This window comes from Lepidochelys kempii, chromosome 5 (genome assembly GCF_965140285.1).
Source record: "Lepidochelys kempii isolate rLepKem1 chromosome 5, rLepKem1.hap1, whole genome shotgun sequence".
NCBI classification, from domain to species: domain Eukaryota; kingdom Metazoa; phylum Chordata; order Testudines; family Cheloniidae; genus Lepidochelys; species Lepidochelys kempii.
This window is the reverse complement of record NC_136384.1, coordinates 103,514,907-103,536,482: the sequence shown is the minus strand read 5'-3', so window position 1 is coordinate 103,536,482 and position 21,576 is coordinate 103,514,907. Positions and strand designations below refer to the sequence as shown.

The window sequence follows — 21,576 nt, the reverse complement described above, 5'->3', positions numbered from 1 at the left end:
TAAAACTAGTACACAGAATCAGTGTTTCACAGCAACTGTAGGCTGTTTCTCTAGGTGCAAGTGTAACCCACTGTGGGTTATGCATCCTCCCTCTGTGTCTGATCAATAGAGCATACCGGACTGTTAAAGCTCTGACCTACAGAGCCTGGCTCTTTAGCTCAAACTGTAGATGCTTGTGCTTTTTTCAGCTCTGGAGTTTCCTGGTTCTGTTCCTGGTATGTCAGTCAAGGCAATGGCTGTCACACAAGGAGTGGCACTAATATAGAAGTGTTCAAGTAGAAACAGCCATATTCATTTTAGGCACACAAGAAAGCCATTTTTCCTAAAAGAAAAACTACCTGAAGTGTATCCGCCTATAGCACCATGCCAAAAGCCTTTCAATGGCATAAAGATTGCAGTTTTTGTTAACAACATATAGGTCTGTCATTGCTTTCTATGGCAAGCCAGTTGCTCCTACAAAACTTTACCCAAGTAGTTTTAATCTGCTGATGAAGTCTGGAGCCCTCCCTTCACTGCAACAATAATTCCTCTAAATAGTTATTACTTTAGTAGAGAAACTCAGGCTTCTGCCCAAAATAAACATGGACTTCCTCTTCTCTGAGTTGTCAGGTCCTTCCATGTTAATCACTTTACAAGAAATAGCATTGTTTCCATTTAACCTCCTCTTCCTCTTATGCAAAAAAATGAAAACTTGGCAGTTGTAACAAAAGCAGGTGAAAACAATTCCAGAGGTACGATTTTTACATTGTGGGTGTCTCTTAAATTATGCTATTTTCTAGTTTCAACTCTTCTATTAACCTGAGATCAGAGGTGAAAGTAAGCCGATCCGGTCTGGTCCGTTGTACTGGTAAGAGTTGGTACACAGGCGACCCCCAGCAGTGCCAGAGCCCCGGGCCCTTTAAATCGCCAGAGTCCTGGGGTAGCGGCGGCGGCGGCGATTTAAAAGGGCCCGGGGCTCCCAGCTGCTGCTACCGCTACCCCAGGGCTCCGGCTGCTGGCGCGGTAGGGCGGCCAGGAGCCCCAGGGTAGTGGTAGTGGCAGCCGGGAGCACTGGGCCCTTTAAATTGCTGTCAAAGCCCTGGGGTAGCGGCAGTGGCCGGGAGCCCCGAACCCTTTAAATCGCAGCCGGAGCGCCCGGCAGCATGGACTGGGCAGCACTGAAGGGCTGGCCGGCAGGCGGAGTCTGGCCCCAGCCCTGCCTCTTCTGCCTGAGGCCCCGCCCCTTCCGGTTGAGGACCCCCGCCGCCCTGCGTACCGATAAGTCCCTAAAGTTACTTTCGCCCCTGCCTGAAATGCTTATGAAGCAACCAGGTGAAAGCAAATACTACAGTCTCTCTGAATCAGTTTATTCACCAAAGTCTGTTCAGGCCCCAATCCTGCAAAAACATGAAAGCACACACCAGCAGTCCTACTGAAGTCATAAAGCACACACATAAGTGTTTGGAGGATCAGGGCCTGAAAGTGCCATTCATATTAATTAAATTGTTTTCATCTGTATTCTGTCTGCTCGTTTTACAACTGATTCACCAACTCTGTTACCTTCATTCCTTGCTCTATTTTAAAAGCTGTTCATCTGCATAACCCCGAGCAAATGAGATTATTAGCCTAGCACCAAATTAAAAATGTGACATGGCAAGAAATTTTCATTGCTCCATTTTTTACTTGGCCAAAAGCCCAAGTTACATTTTAAGCATCCCAATATTAATAGCAATTTGGGAGGGAGGGGAGACATTAGCTTCCCTTCTAGTAAAACAGATTTGCTTTGACTACAGTCTTTAAATATGTGCACAATACAGAAATTCTTAAAAATTACATGGTAGGAATTAGTGTATCTTTTGTAAATTATATTATATGGTGCTATCATATTACAGCTAAAATTGACTTTTCCACTGTGGTACCTTCCACCATCGTGCAAATACTTAAAGCCCTGCATGGATACAAAATGTATATCCACAGATGTGGATATAAAGCGAATATCTGCAGAGCTCTACCAGGAAGCAGAAGCGACAGCAGCAGCATGTGGGGCCGCTGCTTGCAGGAGCCAGCACCCAGCCCAGGCAGCTCCTCTGGCGTGACTGTTATGCGCCCTGCCCCCAATCCCTGCCACTAGGGTGGCCACCCAGCTCATCGGCAGCTGTCCCTCATCACGTTAATGTGTGCAAGCAGCTCGCATGCTCCCGGGCAGGGGTCCCTTTCACACAGCAGTGTGCGTCTCCTGCCCAGTAGCTCCATGGATATCCGCTTTATATCTGCAGATATAAATTTTGTATCCACACGGGGCTCTACATATAGCCAGCTGTCAAACTGAAGCATGCTGATCAGGCATATGTGCAGCTGAATGTAACATCTGCCATGTAACCAAAAAACTTAGCAAAATTCAGAAACAGAACGGACATTTGTAGGAATAACAAGAATACCCAGAGTTACAATGATTGAGGCTAACCAATTCTGGAAGAGACAGTTAAGCTCATAAATCTGGGTTTTAACCAATCTCTAACTACTTGGGAGCAGGAGGTTTCTCACACTTCCTCAGAAGCATCTGGTGCTGGCCACTATCAGAGATAGGTTACTGGACTAGACGGACTCTGGGTCTGATCCAATATGGCAATACCAATGATCCTAACCAGAATGATATCTGACTGCAAGCATTTGATGGATCAGAGTTGTCATTCTTCATGATGATCAAATAATATTACTATCTATGTGCACCCACCATATGATCAGCGCGCACACACAATTCCTCTTCTACCCTTCATCAGAGCTGATTTTAGTTGCCACATGGATGTTAGATTGGAATGATTCACCTGCTTGTCCATACTCATGCAAGGAAGAAACTGGTTATTTAAAAAGACAAATGTCATTTCTATTCACTTTCAGCAAAGCCAATAGTAGGCTTAATGCCTGTATATTTAAAGGAGTGAGAAAGGAAAAGTAATTTACAGTCAGGGGAAACCCTGGATTCTGATGAACTTCCAGTTATACAAACAATTCTCATATGAACTTACTACTCCCTGACTGGCCACGTTAAATCATACTTTTCAACAAAAAAAACATTACCATTACAATAACCTCCAAATGAAGCCGCTATTACTATTCTGAGTAATCACAACAGAGATTTCTCTAACTGTGCATTTTACAAGCCAAGGTGCTCTGCTGAACTCAGACCTAAAAATCCTTGCTAAAACGCTTGTGCTGAATCTTCAGTGCACTTCACCAGGGCAGCACAAAGAGGATTTAAAGGGAGCTTAAACAGTCCTCAGGCATCTCTAACTTGTGCCATGGGCTAAACTTGCCCTATAATGCCCCCTGGATAGAACAGACAGAAAGCTGTCTCTGCCCGCTCCATTCCAGGCATGCCAAGCTCTGCCCTGGTGCACATGAAGATCTGCCCTCGTGCCTACAGAACAGCACAAGTAGTTTCTAGTCTGATTTAAGGTTAAAATCAGAATTGTGTCTGGTAATTCAAATATAAACAATCCTTACCCATTCTTCAAAACATATTGTATGTTTCACAGGGATTTGAGATTAAAAAATTTGTTTTAGAAATGACATGACAAGGGAAAACTGTCTTTTCTTGCTTCTTTACAATGTATTATAAGTATAAAGCCTTTCTCAAACTGTGGGAATTTAGGTCTTTTCTTCCCTGCTTTATAGGAAAGTCTCCATAGACTACAGGAGATTTAGTAGGATTATAACACAAGATAAACCATGTACGTAAAACCCGATTAACTTAGGAGGGCAGAAATTTTTAGTCAAATGTTTAAAACTATGTTTTTATTTTGTTTTTGTCAACATCTATTCAGCTTGAATGCCCAACAAATAACTAAAAGAAGAGATCAGGGTTCAGGATTCAGTATCACACTATTTCAACTAAAGGTGAAGAACACTACCAACCCACATCACTGAGGCCCCTCCAGTGAGACCTCAAGCAAAACAAGGATTACAAGGTTTGACATTCCTGACAGCTATAAAGTAAAATACGAGCAGGAAAACAAAAATAAAAACATCTTTCAGACCTGCTTTATAATTCATAAAAATACAAACTAAAGAAAAAAAAGAAAAACCTCCCATTTTTTCCCCTTCGGAGGTCATCTTTAACTGATGCAGAAAAAGCATTTGACCCTCTAGATCATTTGCCTTTGGTATATCTTCGACAACCTAATGGTGAACATGCATACTTTGGTGTCTCAACATTCCAACGTTCTCTCACTACAAAAGTTTCATGGACTTACAGTACCTTTTAGCACGTGAAAAAGCTGTATACAAAACATGAGGAACACCAAGGGATTCCTTTTACTGAGTTAATCGCAAGACACTCACTTGCTGCTGGTATATCATGTACTCATTGTGTTGCTCATGTTTTTATGTATTTGTCAGAAAATAAAGATCTGTATTTTACATTAAATGTTTGCCACATTATCACAAATACTTATTCTAATTTTTTTTTTTTTTAAAAGAAAAAGATGGTTGGACAGAATTACTGAAAGGAGGAAAAACAGAAGAAAAAGCATTTTAAAACAACAAACTTATCAATGCACTTTACATGTAGTATGTTCCGACAACCAAAATATTCATTCCACACCAAAACCTCCTTTTGCTACATTCGGAAGGTTAACATCACAGGCCTTGTAGTGTATAAGATTAGAATAGGACATTTCAATCAAGTCTATACTGGCCCTTTTTGCATAATATTTTTGCAGCCTTCTGTAGCATCCCTTTTGGGATAGTCTTACTCCTGCGGGAGCCACGGAGTGTAGCCAGTGCATAACTAAACATTTAAGTCTTGTGTAGCAATACAAATCGTTCATCAAAAGTGAAACATTTCCTCTTGCAACCTATTGCTCCTCTCCTTCCTCCAGGCAGGATGAGTAAGACAGAACAAACAAAAGGGAGAACACAGAGGGAAGTCGGAGTTGGAGGGAACAGAGAGGCAGAGCTCAGAAAGAGAGAAATTTCTGCAGCCTTTTGCTTTGGATGGCCCTCCAGCCAGATCTCTCTCCTCTAGGGGGGGAGTGGGGAGGGGGGAAAAGGTAAAGGTTGGGAAGGGTTCCATAGACACAGCAGGTACTTTGTGCCATCTGTTTCATTGTTCCAGCCCAGAGAAGATTTGCCTGGACTCCCGAGGGGAAGGAATTTGTTGCTTAGACAAGCTTTAACTCCTGTCCACACAGATGAAGTTTGCTACTTAGTGAGCGTTAAACGTTCCTGCCTCAAATGTCTGTTTCAGAAACCTCCACATAACCTCTACCTATACAAGAACTGCTTTTGAAAGTATCCCTAGGGAACTGCCCTGTAACCATTGTCCAGTAAATCATTTATGTTCTCTCCCAAAGCCCAGTGATGTCAATGGGAGTCGAAGTTTCCATCAACTTCAAATGAGTGTTGGATCAGGCCCTGTAGTACAGGGGTGGGCAAACTTTTTGGCCCAAGGGCCACATCTGGGAATAGAAATTGTATGGCAGGCTATGAATGCTCACAAAATTGGGGTTCGGGTGCGTGCTCTGGCTGGGGAAGCGGGCCCCGGGGTGGGGCCAGAAATGAGGAGTTCAGGCTGTGGGAGAGAGCTCCGGACTGAGGTGGGGAAGTGGAGGTGGGTACAGGTTCCACCTAGGGGGTGCAGGCTCTGGGGTAGGGCTGGGGATGAGGGGTTTGGGGTGCAGGAGGGTGCTCCAGGCTGAGATCGAGGATAAGGGCTGGGGCATGGGGGGAGGCTCTGGGGTGCAGGCTCTGGGCGGCGCTTACCTCAAACGGCTCCTGGAAGCAGAGGCATGTCCCGTTTCCGGCTCCTATGCAGAGTCGTGGCCAGGCAGCTCTGCATGCTGCCCCAGCCTCAGGCACTGTCCCTGCAGCTCCCATTGGAGTGCTGGAGGGGGCCACTGGAGTGCGTAGGAGTCGGACGGGGGCTATGCCGCTACATCCAGGAGCCGCATAGAGTGGCCTCCGACCCTGCTCTCTGGCTGGAGTGCAGCATGTCCTCTGGAATGGCAGCCGAAGCATGAAGGGGCATATGAATGTTTAGCATATCTGGCACATAAATACCTTTCAATGCTGGCTACAAAAGTGCCATGAAAAACCTGTTCTCACTTTCTGGTGACATTGTAAATAAGAAGAGGGCAGCATTATCTCCCGTAAATGTAAACAAACTTGTTTGTCTTAGCGATTGGCTGAACAAGAATTAGGACTGAGTGGACTTGTAGGCTCTGAAGTTTTACATTGTTTTGTTTTTGAGTGCAGTTATGTAACAAAAAATCTATAGTTGTAAGTTGCACTTTCACAACAAGATTGCACTACAGTACTTGTATGAGGTGAACTGAAAAATACTATTTCTTTTATCATTTTTACAAATATTTATAATCAAAAATAATGTACACTGATTTCAATTACAACACAGAATATAGTATACATGAATGTAGAAAAACAACCAAAATATTTAATAAATTTCAATTGGTATTCTATTGTTTAACAGTATGATTAAAACTGCGATTAATCGTGATTAATTTTTTTTGAGTAAATCATGTGAGTTAACTGACTAATCGACAGCCCTACTCTTTAACCTACATGAGTGAATATGGTAGTCATGTGCAGTTTTCATGTGGAGAATGCAACAGGATCTACACGGGCATTTTGCAATAGACCATAAACCTATATTCAAGGAAACAGTTGTGATTCTGTCCCTCCCTGTTTATGTGAAATATGGTGGCTAAAGCTGGGCAGAGAAGAGTAATGAATTTGGTTTCACAGGATTTCAGTATTTTGAAATTAGGAAAGGAAACCAAAAATTTCCAAGTGCTCCATGAAAGGAAATGGAGCAACAGAGCGCAGAAGCCCGACAGGCTGCTAAGGAGCCAGGTGAGTGAGCGGGCAGAAAACAAATGTAAGCTCTTTGGGGCAGATACAGTCTCTTCTTCTGGGTTTGTACAGTGTCTGGCACAACAGGTCCATGTCCATGACGGGTGCTCTGAGGCACTTATGCAGTCGATCAATCAATAGCATACACAGAGCATCCCTTGATGATATTTTCTGTATTCTTTCTTTTCTGACATATTATACACTGATCAGATGGGATTTATCAACACATAGATTCGGAAAAATCCCATCACACAAACCAACCTTGTTTCTAGGAAAGACATGTTCTAGCTCAGCCAGAGAAACATTGATATTAAAAGAAGGAAAGAAAGGACCATGAAGAATGTTCTCCTCAGGTACTAGGGTTACCAGGTGTCTGGTTTTCGACACCAGGTCAAAAAGGGACCATGTTGGCTCCAGTCAGCATCGCTGACTGGGCCGTTAAAAGTCTGGTTGGTGGCACAGCAGGGCAGGCAGGCTCCATGCCTGGCTCCACAGGGCTCCCAAGAAGCATCTGGCATGTCCGGTTCCTAGGCAAAGGGGCAGCAAGGGAGGCTCTGCACGCTGCCCCCGCTTGCAGGTGCTGCTCCAAGCGTCAGCTCCACAGCTCCCATTGGCTGGGAACCATGGCCAATGGGAGCTGCGGGGACAGCACCTGTGGGCAGGGACAGTGCACAGAGCCACCTGGCCGCCCCTCCATGTAGGAGCCATAGGGACATGTCGCTGCTTCCCGGGATCTGCCTGACATCAGCGCCACCCAGAGCCCGCACCCTGAACTCCCTCCCACACTTCTCTTTCTCTTTTTCTGTCCTGATTTCTCCCTCCCCTGATTTCCCTATTATCCCTCCTTTATGGGTCAGCAAAGCCACTGTCTCCAGAATAACTGTCCTATTTGTGCTTACATGGGGTTTCAAAATTAATTTGGAGGATGGGTCCAGGATTCTCCCTATGTAAACCCAGAGGGTAAAGAGTTATTCTGTGTACAAGAATTTGCTGGCCTGCACAGCGATAGGAGGGGGAAGGAAGGAAAGACATGAGTCAAAAATGGTTTAACATGTTTTTTTAAAAGTGTTTAAAATGCATTTTCCCCATATCTTATAAACTCCCGTCTCCTTTGCTTTTTGGTATTATTCCCTTCTCGTTTATGTCACTGCTGAGCCTCCCACTTTCAACCAATAAAAGTGCGTGAGTGAGAAGCTGAGGAGGTATGAGGAGCTTACTGCTGGCAAACTGTCTGGAGATTCTTAAAAAAAAAAAAAAAAAAGCCAATCAGAGCTCAAGGATTACAGTAGCCAAGGTGGAGAGATTTTCATAGTTATGGTACAGATATTAAGACAATCATATAGGTCCAGATTGTGACCTGTTCTCACAGCATTGGGGGCCCTTAGGGTGGGTCTAAACCATATTTTGGACCAACAGACTTGGGTTTGTAGGGCTCACATTACTCGTCCAAAAACAGCTGGGCAGACTCCTTCTGAAGTTGTAGCTTGGGCTCCGAGGCTCAAGGAGGGGGTGGGTATGACGAGTTCAGTCACAGAGACCACCTTGGGACATGCTGAGATTACCTCTAAGCTTCTTTCACAGACTAGATTCCTTCCTACTCTGGGCCCAATCCTTTCCCCAGTACAGTCCTTGTTAGTTTCAACAGACATCTTAGGTGGAAAGCAGGGGCTCTCTCATGACTGGTGGCCTCCTTTGTTCTGTTCCACCCACTTTTATAGCTTTGGCACAAGGTGGGGATCTTTTATCTCTCTGGGTCCTCACCCCTCCTTCTAAATGGGAAAAGTACCAGATTTAAGATAGATTCTAGTATCCTGTGACATGGTCACATGTCCTGTGAGACCTCATTACCCACGGGCTGGCCCACACATACAAAGGAAGACTTGCAGGTAAATAAACCATCTACAACCAATTGTCCTAGTCAATGGGAGCCATCAAGATTCTAAACCACTATTAAAGGCCTATACTTTGCATAATTACAATAGGACCTCAGAGTTATACTTCATATTTCTAGCTTCAGATACAAGAATGATACATGCATACAAATCAGAGGAATACATTCAGTAGGTTATAACCTTTGTAATGATACCTTACAAGAGACCTTTTGCATAAAGCATATTCCAGTTACATCATATTCACATTCATAAGCATAATTTCATAAAGCATATGAAGTGCAGCGTCACAGTGGGGTTCAGAGCCCAAGCTGCAACTTCAAAGTGCTATCTACACAGGTATTTTTAGGGCACTAGCATGAGCCCTGCACTTAGCTCAAGTCTCTCAAACCACACTTGGTGGTTTGCTCCAAAATGCTGTGTGGACATATCCTTAGTTTCTACAACTAGTCTAAGATGGCTGAGATTACCCTTCCCTATCAAACTACTACACCTCTATCTTTGGAGCTTTTACAATTGTTACTTGGCAAATCGGTTACTTTGCCATGTTGGGTTTAATCTGAACAAACACCGCACAATCTCAATGAAAATCCTAAATCTTCCAGACCACAATCCTAGGGGGTCTCCTTTTCTAGAGAGATGTGAAGGAGGAGGTGCTGAACAAGTGTTTTTCATGTAAGCCTTTTTTAATTTTTTTTTATGATTATTTGAAGTGTTTTTGTTTGCTTCCTTGTTTGTAAAGTTTATCATCTCCCCCAATCTGCAAAAAAGGGAAAGGCAAACTGAGTGTTGCAGAATATGCTATGTAACTTAGATAAAACATGCTCATCCTGTTATTGCTACTCTCTAACCGTACTTGTGAAAAGTCTTTTGGAAAAAAAACTGACAAAGAAAGCACTCTCCTGGCTCAAACCATAAAAAATGGGAGAACTTCTGGACAAATGCTGCACACAAGAGCTACAGAAGAGAAATACACTTCAATAGTATAACCAGAAGACTATCCACACATTTCTTTACGAGTTGTTTCATAGTCAGAAGAGAATCTGGAAGTATGCACTTACACCAAATTAGCCCTATGCAGAAATTACAGTCAGAAAGTAAACAAGATAACCTAAAGTCACAGTGAATCAGCAATCTACATACTACAACCAGAAGTTGTATTACAGTGATGGTCTCTGCTGTGGCATATCTAAAGAGGCTTATACCATATTTACAACTTTGAGCATCGCTATTCAGTTAATTGCTTCAACTTGGAAACAACCTATCAATATCATGTAAAGTCAAGTTATGATTCTGCTCCTCAAAGTGGTTTTTAATACTTTTGAAATTTACATAAATGGTTCTAGTTTTATGGTGGGAAAGCAACTTGTTCATTAAAAAAATTTATCTAATTGCAATAATCCAAAACAATACAATTTTCAAAATAATCCTTTCATTACAACTTTAAATCTTCTGTTTTTAGAGAATCTAATTCTATAGAACGCTGTCTGGATAAAATTTTGTACAATGTTATTATTTGCATTGTGGTAGCACCTAGAGACCCCCATCAGTACCAGGCACTGTACACCCAACAAAAAGACAGTCCCTGCTTCTAAAGGTTTATAATCCACAGCCACAATCCTGCAAAGGTTTATACACAGTGGGTAGTCCTATTGACTTCAGAGGAGCTACACATAACACACCAAGTAAATTATGTGTGTAAATCTTTGCAGGATCAGGGCCCAAATATATGATAACTGACAATAAGTGGATACAGCAAACTGATCAAGAGAGGCAAGACAGGGAAACCATGAAACTATCATGTTTAATATAATAAGCCATAGTGGGAGGATACCACAAGTACGTACAAGTTTTAAATGAAGATTTACTGACATATCCCTCAAAGAAAATTGTTCAGAAAAATGAAAACCTGCCACAAAGATTTAAAATAAGGGGCCAATTACAGTGTATATTATATTGCAGTTTCTGTTACTACAATTCAATTCTTCTGTCAACAAATGTTAAAAAGGAAGTGAGAACTTCAAAAATCATATTTTTGACGCCATAAATTATTGAATAATACAAAACAACCGTTTTGACAGTCTATCTATATAATTCAGAGGAATGTATTTGCTTGATAGTTTATTTCACACTTCCTTTGCCATCCGTGGCCTGCAAGTTCTCCACTGGTTCCATATCTGAAATACCAGTCAGCTACATTAAAGATACAACAAGACATGCACTGCCAAGATCACTTTATCTCTATAAACAGACCTCAGCAGAAAAATGGAAGCCTACAAAAACAAGCCAAGGCTTTGAAAGCAAACCAAGGGTTGTAGTAAAAAGTGTGCTGCTGGGGTACTTGTCTTTCATAATAAACTAAAATTAGAGAGACTGTTTCATTAACTCCAAAAAAAAAAAAATCAATACTACCTTCAGTTAAAAACATTTTTTTAAAAAAGAGCATTTTCATGGAAACATTGCCTTAATAAATTCAACTATTTATGGTCAATGTACAAAATGCAAAAAAAAATTGTTAATACAAAACTGGTTTATGTTTCAGGTGTGTCACAAGCTCACCCAATACATTTGCAGGTTTAAAATTTCTTCTGTTTTGAGAGAGAAGAGGAAGTTACTCACCTTGTGCAGTAACAATGGTTCTTCGAGATGTGTCCCCCTATGGGTGCTCCACTTTAGGTGTCTGTATGCCCCTGCACCTCTAATCGGAGATTTTTGGCAGCAGTGTCCCGTTGAGCCCACACATGTGCTCTCCCTCCCTCATGGTCTGCCTCAAGCTATTTAGCACTACACGGGCAAACCCCCCTCACTTCCTTCTCTACCACAGAGTCCTATAGAGAACTCCAAAGTAGAGGGGAGGAGGGCGGGTTATGGAGCACCCATAAGGACACACATCTCGAAGAACCATTGTTACTGCACAAGGTGAGTAACTTCCTCTTCTTCTTCGAGTAGTGTCCCTATGGGTGCTCCACTTTAGGTGGCTCCGGAGCAGTACCCACTACTGGAAGCTGGGACTTCGGAGCAGAGACTTTTACTACAGGAGTACTATGGAGTTGAAGATGGTGTCAGTGGCCACATCTTCAGTGGTCGCATAATGTTCTGCAAAAGTATGGACAGAGGCCCCAGTCATTGCTCTATAGATTGGGGAGATAGGGGTAGCCCTATGGAATGTGATTGAGGTAGGAACTGATCTCATGGAGTGCATATGGACGGAAGCAAGTTGTGCCCTTGCTAAGTGATTAATGCAACTAGAGACCCATTTGGACAGTCTTTGAGGAGGTATCACAGAGCTTTTGGATCTTTCTGTGGATGAAAGGAAGAGTTTAAGGGATTTCCTGAAGTCCTTAGTCCTGTCCAAGTAGAATGCTAATGTCCTTCTAATATCTAGCATACGCACAATTGTCTCCCAGTTGTCACAATGTGGTTTTGGGAAAAAAAAACAGGGAGATGGATCTGCTGATTTATATAAAAAGTGCAGAAAAAGTAGGGAGAAACTTGGGATATGACCTTAGAGTTGTTATTTTTTTTAATGACAAAGGCCGTGAATGATGGGTGTGCCATCAGGGCCGCTATTTCTCCTATGTGCCTAGCTGAGGTGATGGCAATTAGAAATGCTCTCGTCATGGACAGGTGTAAGAGAGAACAAGTTGCCCTGGACTCAGAGGGAGGTCTAGTCCAAGCCCTGAGAACTAAATTAAAGTCCCAAGCTGGAGCGGGTGGTGTCACATGGGGGAAGAGAGTCCCAATGCCCTTAAAGAACCTACATATTAGTGGTTGAGCAAACTCCAAGTGGGAAGCCATTTTCACCATGAGATGTACCTTAAGGGAGCTGAGTGAGAGTTTAAAATGTAGCGCAAAATCAGAGGGAGGAAAGATGAGGTTGGGTCTGTCCGTTTGGAATGGTACAAACTTGGAGTCGTTTCCATTTTGTAGATAGGTATGTGGAGTGGTCAGCTTGTGGTTGTGTTGCAACATGTGTTTCAGCTTGTCAGAGCATTCTGCTTCTAAGCCTTGGAACAAAGAAAGATCCAAGCCTGCAGGCGGAGGACCCATTGGTTGGGGTGAAGGGTCAGTCCATTGTTTTGAGAGAGCGGGTGAAGAATGAGCTGACATTAGAGGAACAGGAGGGCATACTGCCATCTGCGTCAGGTAAGGGAGCCAGACTTGTCATAGTCAAAAGGGGCAATCAGAATAACTCTCGCTTTATTTTGTTGAATTTTCAACAGAATCTTGGATAGGGTAGGAAACTGGGAAGAGACATACAACTGGGCCCTTTCCACTGGGAAGATGAGGGCAACTGCCAGTGAATGTTTCCCCAGGCCAGCCCTGGAGCAGTAACCAGGACCTTTCTTGTTCCGATAAGTAGTGAAGAGATCCATAGGCCGGGTTTCCCCAAAGGGTGGCTATATCTTGAGGCACCTCTGAATTCAGTATACACTCATTGTCGTGAGAAAATTCCAGCTGAGACTGTTGGTTGTCCCATTCTGTATCCTTTGTAGACAGACAGCTGAGATGAGCACATTGTGATGGGTGCATCAATTCCAAAGTTTGAATGCTGTCTTGCAGAGGGAGGGAGATCTGGCAGCTCCTTAGCAGTTTATTCAAAACATACAGGTCACATTAAGACCATCATAGCCGTTGTGGGTTGTTTTTGATGAAAGGCAGAGTTTGTGCACAGGCACTCCTGGCAGCCCTTAGCCCCAAAAGAGTGATGTGGAAGGCCACTTGTCTTGAACCTTGTAGTTGTGTAGGTGAGCTCCCCAGGGTATTAGGGAGATGTGTCCAAGCGTGGTGAATGTGGGTAGCGAGAGGAATTCTCTCGCTTGTACTGCATCAGGTTGGTACTGATAAAGTCCAGTCATTGTACCGGGATTAGTATGCCACTACAATGAAGTGAACCTTGGAGAATACCCTGTGTGGAGCAGTCTGTACCTATAATGATCCTGCCCCAAAGGTAAGCAGTAGAAAATCTCCTGTACAATGGAAGTAGACACCCTGTAGGTTCAGGGCTAGAAATCAATCTCTTTGCTCTAGAGCTGGTCCTAACTGCTGTGAAGTGAGGTAAGGTGACTTCTGAGTGGTGTGACAGGTGTATAGATGGCAGCTGAGGCTATAAGGTATCATTGTTCAGGCCCCCGACCAGCTCATCAAAGTGCTTGTAAGAGGCAGTCTGAGAGGTCATGAACTGGGGTGCAGACTGTTCTCACTTTTGAGCCCTGGGCCTCTTACACTATGGCTCATAACAGCACAGAGATGGTGAGTATTGAGAAGATTGTGATCTGTGGTGTGGTTGAGAGGTAGATCTTCTCTTCTGTTCCACAGTGTAGATTCCTAAGGAGCGTAGTGTGGTCCAAGAATCCTTCAGGATGTGGAGAGAAAAATCTGTCCTCTCCGCAAAGAGTCTGGCCCTTCAAATTGGAAGTCTGTAGCTCTTTGGGTAATCTAGAGGTGTAGCACACAAAAAAACAAACAAAAAAAAAAACCCACAACCCACCTCAGTACCACTGTCATGGAGACTGGGCGGGCAGCTGTAACAGCTACATCCAGTGGTGTCTCTAGGACCGATCTGGCTATTAACTGACCTTCTCTAAGAATGGTCTGAATCTGTTCTTTTTGTGTTTCCAGTAAATGTTTCAAAACATCCTGGGTTTCCCAAGATTAACAAAATTGTTTTGGCCATGACAGTTTGGTAATTTATGACTCTAAACAGTAATGTTGTCGATGAATACGCCATCTTACGAAGCCTGATCATATGGAGTTGACTTGGCATTATGTTGCTTGCTTCATGCCTTAACCTCATCCACTATGATGGGTTGGACTGCAGATGTTGAAAACAAAGTCTGCCTCTTTGGGTAGAGATGTAGGGTTGTTTTTGTTTACTCTCTGTTGCCGGTTGGTGCGATGGAGGCTGGCTCTGCCAGATGATTTTGGTAGGATCTAGAATCAGCTCATTCTTTGGGAGGACAGTTCTAGATGAGAAGGTAGTGTGCAGAATTTCCACCAACTTGTGATGTGTATCTGCAGCTTGTCTGCCACCCTCTTGGTGAGATCCAGAAAGTTCTTAAATCTTCACCTAGTGATGAGGGGTGGCCAGCACAGTCTCATCTGGGAGAGATGAGGAGAAGTGTGCTGAAGAGGTAGCTTCCTCTTCAGGTGGTTCCCCCTTACCCCCCTTCTTTCCTGTTCTGAAAGAGCTTTTCTCCTGCCCTAGTCAGGTGCTCTCTCAGGTGCCAGGCTGCAGCAAACCATCTGGTGGACTCTCCCTGAGAGACACCAGAGACGGTTGCACCATGTGTGTGTATATACCCAAAGAGTTACAATATGGCCTTGGGAGGGAGAGGCAGGAACTCCACAGACTCTTCAGAAGTTCCCTCAGTTTCAATAAATCTTATACACTCAGCCAGAGCCCCAGTCCCATCCAGCAAAAATTAGCTCCTAGTCATGGTGCCTTTTCCTGATCCTGTTGAATTCATTATATTATGGGGGGGCTCATAGATTCCATGATAGCATTGGAGAGCACTGTTACAATCGCAATACTGCTCAAGTCTCTGACCTGTTCTTCAGAAAAGCCGGAAGTAGCTGGCGGGGGGTGGGGCGGGGGAACCAACCCCAATCTCCAGACTTCAAGAATCAGACCCTAAGCAAAGAAAAGGAGTCAAATGGAATGAAAATGCTACACTGATTGTCTGCTACATGACTAATTGACAGAAAAAAGGAGAAAACCAACTGATGCCAGTAACAACCAACCATCCAAAATGCAAAAAAATCTTAAAATATAAGATATTATATATATACACACACATATATGTTTGGGACCCAATTTAACACATTATCTACAATAAAATAGAACAGAATTCTCCTTTAAAATGGATTAGCGCTTATTAAAGTAAAAGAGTAAAGTAAAAGCAATTACATCATGGGCCAAATTTGCAAAAACTTATATAAAAGTTGCACACAAAAATATGGATTTACTGGTGGCCTCAGACTGTTCACTGCCTGCAAAACAGCTAGTTATGTATGTTTACACATGCATTTTCGTATTTCAGGTGAAATCTTGGTCCCACTTAAGTCAATGGAAATTTTGTCACTGAATAATACAGCCTGGATTTTACCCTCTGTCTGCTCACTTTGGGCTCCTGTTTTTGAAGAGCTAACCCTGTATACACTACAGGCTATCACAGACCACAGATAAATAAAAGGTGCTTAGATGTATTAACTGTCTGTTCTAGTCAGTAGACTGAAATGAACTAAAATCCCGAACAGGTACTGATACTGTGTGGTAGGACTGTTTTGGACTGGCCTTTTTGTTTTTAATTTTTTTTCCCCCAGTGTCTGCTGCACTTGCAGGTATATGATCTTTTAATGGGATTTTTTTAAAATTGGCTCATAGCAAGGACTTTGACCGCTGTTGCAAGCAAGGAGCCATCCATCCACCTCCAGATCCAAACCAAACATCCCAATATTTTGTCTGCTAATGACTGCATTATTGGTGTTTATTTTGTTAAAGAAATGCAAGGCCAGAGCTCAGTTACATTCCCTCCCACAGCCAGGTAAACAAATGAAAAACGTGTTATATGGGACAAAAGGACTAGGATACTATTCTCTAGGTGGCTTACAGGATTTTTCACGCATCCATGCACATGCATAATAAATCTTTTTTTAAAACTGTTTTACACTTCATTTCCCAGGACTTACAGTGATTTACAGAGATATTACCACTTCAGTGTGCACACAGAGAAACTAAGGCACATGGAGCTTAAATCACTTATTTAAACTCACAACATGAGTGAGTGGTAGACTTGGAAACTGAATGCAGACCTCCTGACTCCCTGTCTTATTCTATAATCATTAGACCAAACTGCTTTCCTCTGTACTGGTAGTACAAACCTGGCTTAGAAGTAAGTAAGTAAGTGAGAGAAACCCCACATATCTTTTACACACTCATAATACAGCCATATTTTATATTTACTACTGAGCAACACTTAATACCAAGAAATTAATTTTTAAAATTTCATAACCCAAGGAGAGCCAATATACAAAAACACAAATGTTGTGTGCTTTGAAGAATGTAAAAAGTGAAAAAAAAATAAGTGACATGGCTGCTTAAGCACAAGAGAAGTGGTGTTGAAATCCTAAACTAGTCTTGTGATGTTTCCCCACACAGAACACTTTCACCTTTAATCTTTTCATGTCAGAAGATGCTGAAGGAGGAAAGAAGAAGAAACACATTGAAGAAACATAAGGCGCAGCATGAGAAATGTGTGTACTAAAGAGAGACTGGAGAGAAAATAAAAACATGAAAAGGAGTAGAAGACAAGACATAGAAGGAAGAATTTTCTGTAATATGTATCATATAAAATAATGTACCCCAAAATGCACATAATTTGATGTTCCAGTTCATTCTCAGAGTTCTTTACCCAGTTAGTTTTAAAACAGTTTACATTGTCATTCTTGTCAGAATTTGTTATTACAATGCTTCCAAAGTAAAGTTAAATCATCTCAACCAAATCATTATTCCAAGCCAGATTACAGAGTTATCTGTAGGATTCTGACAAGTGATCAAGACTGGTCTCATGCCCAGGCCAGCAATAGTGTGTATGGCACCAGGAAGGCTTAATTCCTTGTTTTCAGTCTCTGGATCGCTCCCTGAGCCATAGGGCCCTTGGAGTACTGTAGAAACACTGGTCACAGAGGGTGCTTTGCATTGCTCAGTATCAACCTGCCATTCAGTTCAAGAGTGATGACGGGCCTTAAAAGATATCCAGTCTAGTTTTCCTTAGGCAAAAGTACATTCCCTCAAATTGTTTACATGTGGTAAATTGGCCACGCAAATGAACTCGTTGCTCTGTCTACACCATCAGTCATGTGCCACCTGTGATGTTGACTAAGCTGCACTAATCTTAGCACTAAGCAAGATGCACTTTGGGCCTGATACTGTTAGGAACGTCACACAACATGGGTCAGGATGGGGGAAAAGGTACAACGGTGGTGTAAAACTCATTTCTGCATACTTCTAATAGAGGTCCTACTGAGTGCAGAGGAGCCACTTTTGCTGAGTTAGAACAGTCTGAGGGCCGCTCAACTTTACATCCGCTTCTACTGCCCCCAAGAAGCCAAAACAACAGTTGGTGGGGACTGCCACAGTGGAAGGATGTGCCCAGCCACACCCACTTTCACCAGCCACATCCTACATGCTGACAGGCAGGAGGCAGCATGGCATAGGAGCCTCTCCTCTGGCTCTATATCCTTGGAGAATACTTGTTTCTCTGGAATGATCCTCTATGGCTAGAAAAGCAGGCTCTAAGACCAGAGTTTTTCAACAGTATGGTACAGAGGAACTGCACCACACCAGAAGATCTATCCTGTTTTATGTTGTGCAGCGTATCTATAGTTAAGTGTGGCATTACTCTGGGGAGGCTGGTGATGCCCACGAGAAAGAACGTAAAGGCGTAAGTAACAGACAAAAGAACAAGAGACACTCCCTTCAGAGAGACAAAGACAAAGGAAAATGGGAGACAGACAGAAGAAAGACGATGAGATGAAAGACATCAGTAGTGGTCTTAAAATGTATAACCTACATTGTTCCTCCAATAGCAGTTGATACTCTAAAAGGAAACATTTTGCAGCTGGATCCAGGATTTTGTAGTACCATTGCCCTGGGAAGCAACTACTTGCAGAGGCTACAGAACACCACCGCTCTCTAGTGTGCAAGCCTTTGAAGAGAGACCACCTCTTACAAACAACCACTTTTGCTAACTCCCATGAGTGGCTGCTCTTGGCAGGTTTTACTGTATTTTCTACACAAGCAGTAGAATTTGCAGGGTTGGGACTGAAAATTCTCTAGATCTGAACAAAGTATTTTAATGCACCCAGAGACTTCAATATAAAAGTCTCCTCTAGCACTTGACTATAGGCAGCCCCACACTACAAGAAAACACACATTTTCACTTTTCATTCCCATAGCCTCTCAGACCACACCCACCTGGCAACAAATTGATGGGGGAAAGGCAAACCTGTAATAATACATTATGTCACCCTGACATTGGGCCCCAAAAGTGGGGAATGAAACAAGTAGGGGGTAAAAAGAGAACAGTGCACAGGAACAGTTAGCCTAGGCATCATCCAAAGTGAAATGGCACGTGGTGCCTCTGAGGCCCCCAGTCCTGGCTCAGAAGGCAGCAAAAATGAAGTCAATAAAGTATATTTTTATGGGAAGAAAACAGAGAAGGGAAGAGCAATAGAAGCTTCAGGGGGCTCCCCCTGTTGGAAAGAAAAGAGGAGATTTGAAGAAACCTGCAGCCCTGATTCAGTAAAGTACTTAAGCACTTTCTTAACTTTAAGCAGGTGCTTAAAACCCATTCACTTCAGTGAGATTTAAGCACATGCTTAAATGCTCTGCTGAATCAACTGATGTCCAAATAAAGTCTTCTCCAAATAAAGTCTAGTCTCTCACTGTAAAATTGATATTTTTGCATATTGCACCAAATTAAAATTATGTATTCCTCAACAACCCTGAAGACTGTAGAACAACTGTGCAAGTACCTAGTGCTACAGAACTTTTGGATTTTGGTTACTGACAATGTCACCTGAATTACAGGCCAACAAGTTGTGCTGAAAAGAACTTTAAGGATTAATGTCTGTGGTGATGATCCCCTCTAGCAATATATGTAGTGCTAATCCCAGTCCTTCTAGCTGGGTATTTGATGATCTGCCAGCCTCACACAGAACCAAGAAATGGGGAAAGTAGTTAATTTCATACCAGTTGGAATGCACAAGGTGCCCAGCCCTAGAAACGATTGTGAGCATCTGGCTATTTCCTGAGTCCACACAGAACAGAACAGATAGCTCTATTAGTGTATGGACCAAGGTTACATGGGAAAATTTCATAGCTGAATTGTGAGCTGGTCCAGCACTTCTGTGGGAGTCCTTGGAGAGTCTGTGCATGTAGACACCTGATCTGATGAACTCTCTCATGTATCTTCCTAGGAGTGACAAATGCCCTATGTTTTTATCCAAAACTCTGTCAGGGGTGGCCAGAAGCTTGACTTCAGCTATGGATATGTGGGATGAATGTGCCAGGCACTCATGTGACCCTGTATGGTGATACATACATACTATGGATTTCTGTGGTCTGTTTACTGGTACTGAATCTAAGTACTCCCACATCTCCATTCCAGCCAGGCTGTCTTTCAGCTCACAGACAACTATTACCAGTTGTTAGAGGGGCTCTTGCCGTTTTGGTTTCTTGCCATGTTCTGTTTTTAATTCGAGCCTGTAGGCTACAGCGTTCTATTTGGATTAAAGAAGTCTTGGCACAGACTGGACAGGATATGGCTAGGCAGCTGCTTGAACCCTCTTATGTACAGACTTTATGTTAGTGTTCAAAAGTGTTATGACTGAGGGCAAGAGGTGTCACTTGTCCTCAGCCATAGATACTGTGAAAAGCAGTTAACGAGACTTCTTGGGTAGCATGCAAGTTGATTACTCAGCTGGTGTTACTCACGGAGATTCTGGAGGTGCTGTGGCAACTCCAGGATACAATGTTGTTGCTGGTTTGTGAAGAAAAGCCTTGGGTCCAATTTTTGAGGAGGTAATCAGCATTTCGTGATGAGAAGGCAGGTTGCCAGCTATTCTTAAGAAAAATCAGCAAGACCATTATCAATGTCAATAGTTGTTTTTTTGAGAATCTTGCTTATTTTGATCAGTATCTCATCTCACCCTTTTGCAGTGGGGCAGCTTAGACAGTCCAAGTACACAGATTTCCTTGAATCCATACAACTGAGTTACAGAAATTATAGACATGGGATGGAGACGGCACTGGGTATATGTTTATGATCTCCTCGATTCCATGGATGAAGATAAATTTTCAAATCTCCTCAGCATTGTCCTGTGTGTCTGTTCCCATTGACAGGAATGGTAAATAGATTTCAATGGAACGATATTAACCCAGCACTGAGCACATCTGAAACTTCTATCCAAAGCATCTATGCTGAGTCTTTTACATCTAATTGCTCCTTGGATACCACTGATCATGAGTTTTTGTGAGGGACCTCTGTGACATGTAGCAGGGATGGAGTCTCTCTCAAGTGGTTCTCTTCCTAGCTTTCCAAAAGGACCTAGAGGGTAGCGATGGACAATCGTTTCTTTTCCCTCCAAGGGCTCACTCTTGGAGGTTATTTTATCAGCTGATAGGTATTTGACACCAGAGTGATCAGTCTATTGCTTTTTTTTTTTTTTTTTTTTTGGTGAAATTACATTAGACCTTGGGTTGGGTATGGTTCCCTGGCTTTGTGCAAATTAAACAATTAAATAAATAATCCTTCCTGTTTCGCCTCATGAGCGGTTTCTCCAGCCCATCACTGTGACGAGTTTGTCACACTCTTCCCAGAAACAGCGTAATTCCCAGATCTCCCCTCAACTAGCCATCTCTCAAAGGGAAGTTCTTGCTAATTACTACCCAGACTCAATCCTCCTGTGTTTGGGAAAGGTGACTATTAAATTACAGGTGCACTTGGACATCCAGTGACATTCCAGCAAGTGTAGACCATCAGTTAGGAAACAACAGAATTGTAACTAATTTATATCAATCTTTGCAGTCAACCCTCCTAACAAAAAAATGCCCATATATGAAATGCTGTGAAAAGGATCTGGATAAACAGATTACCCCAAAGGAGTGGGTTCACTCTGGAAAAGAGAACCAGCAACTTCATCCTGCAGCTCAATAAAATATTTCTTCAAGATATTGTTTCAATGGTACCTCACACTAGTCAAGTTAAAATAGATACATAGCTTGAATGGGAATAAATGTTGGAGAAATTGTGGTGAAAGAGGAGATTTTGTG

The 21,576-nt window shown here is 42.8% G+C and overlaps 1 protein-coding gene across 14 annotated transcripts in view; it reads right to left on the bottom strand.

The window, feature by feature from the left end:
* JAK2 (Janus kinase 2) overlaps positions 1–21,576 on the bottom strand; it is a 164,176-nt gene that overhangs the window by 103,825 nt on the left and 38,775 nt on the right. The window contains exon 1 of one of the 14 annotated variants that reach the window (XM_073345269.2): positions 15,289–16,254. The exons of 12 other annotated variants lie outside the window; for them this stretch is intronic. The gene's annotated coding sequence lies outside the window, so the exon portion shown is untranslated. Of the gene's footprint in view, positions 1–11,357; positions 11,627–15,288; positions 16,255–21,576 lie in introns of those variants that run through there. One more of the 14 variants, XM_073345266.2, reaches the window with a different exon arrangement.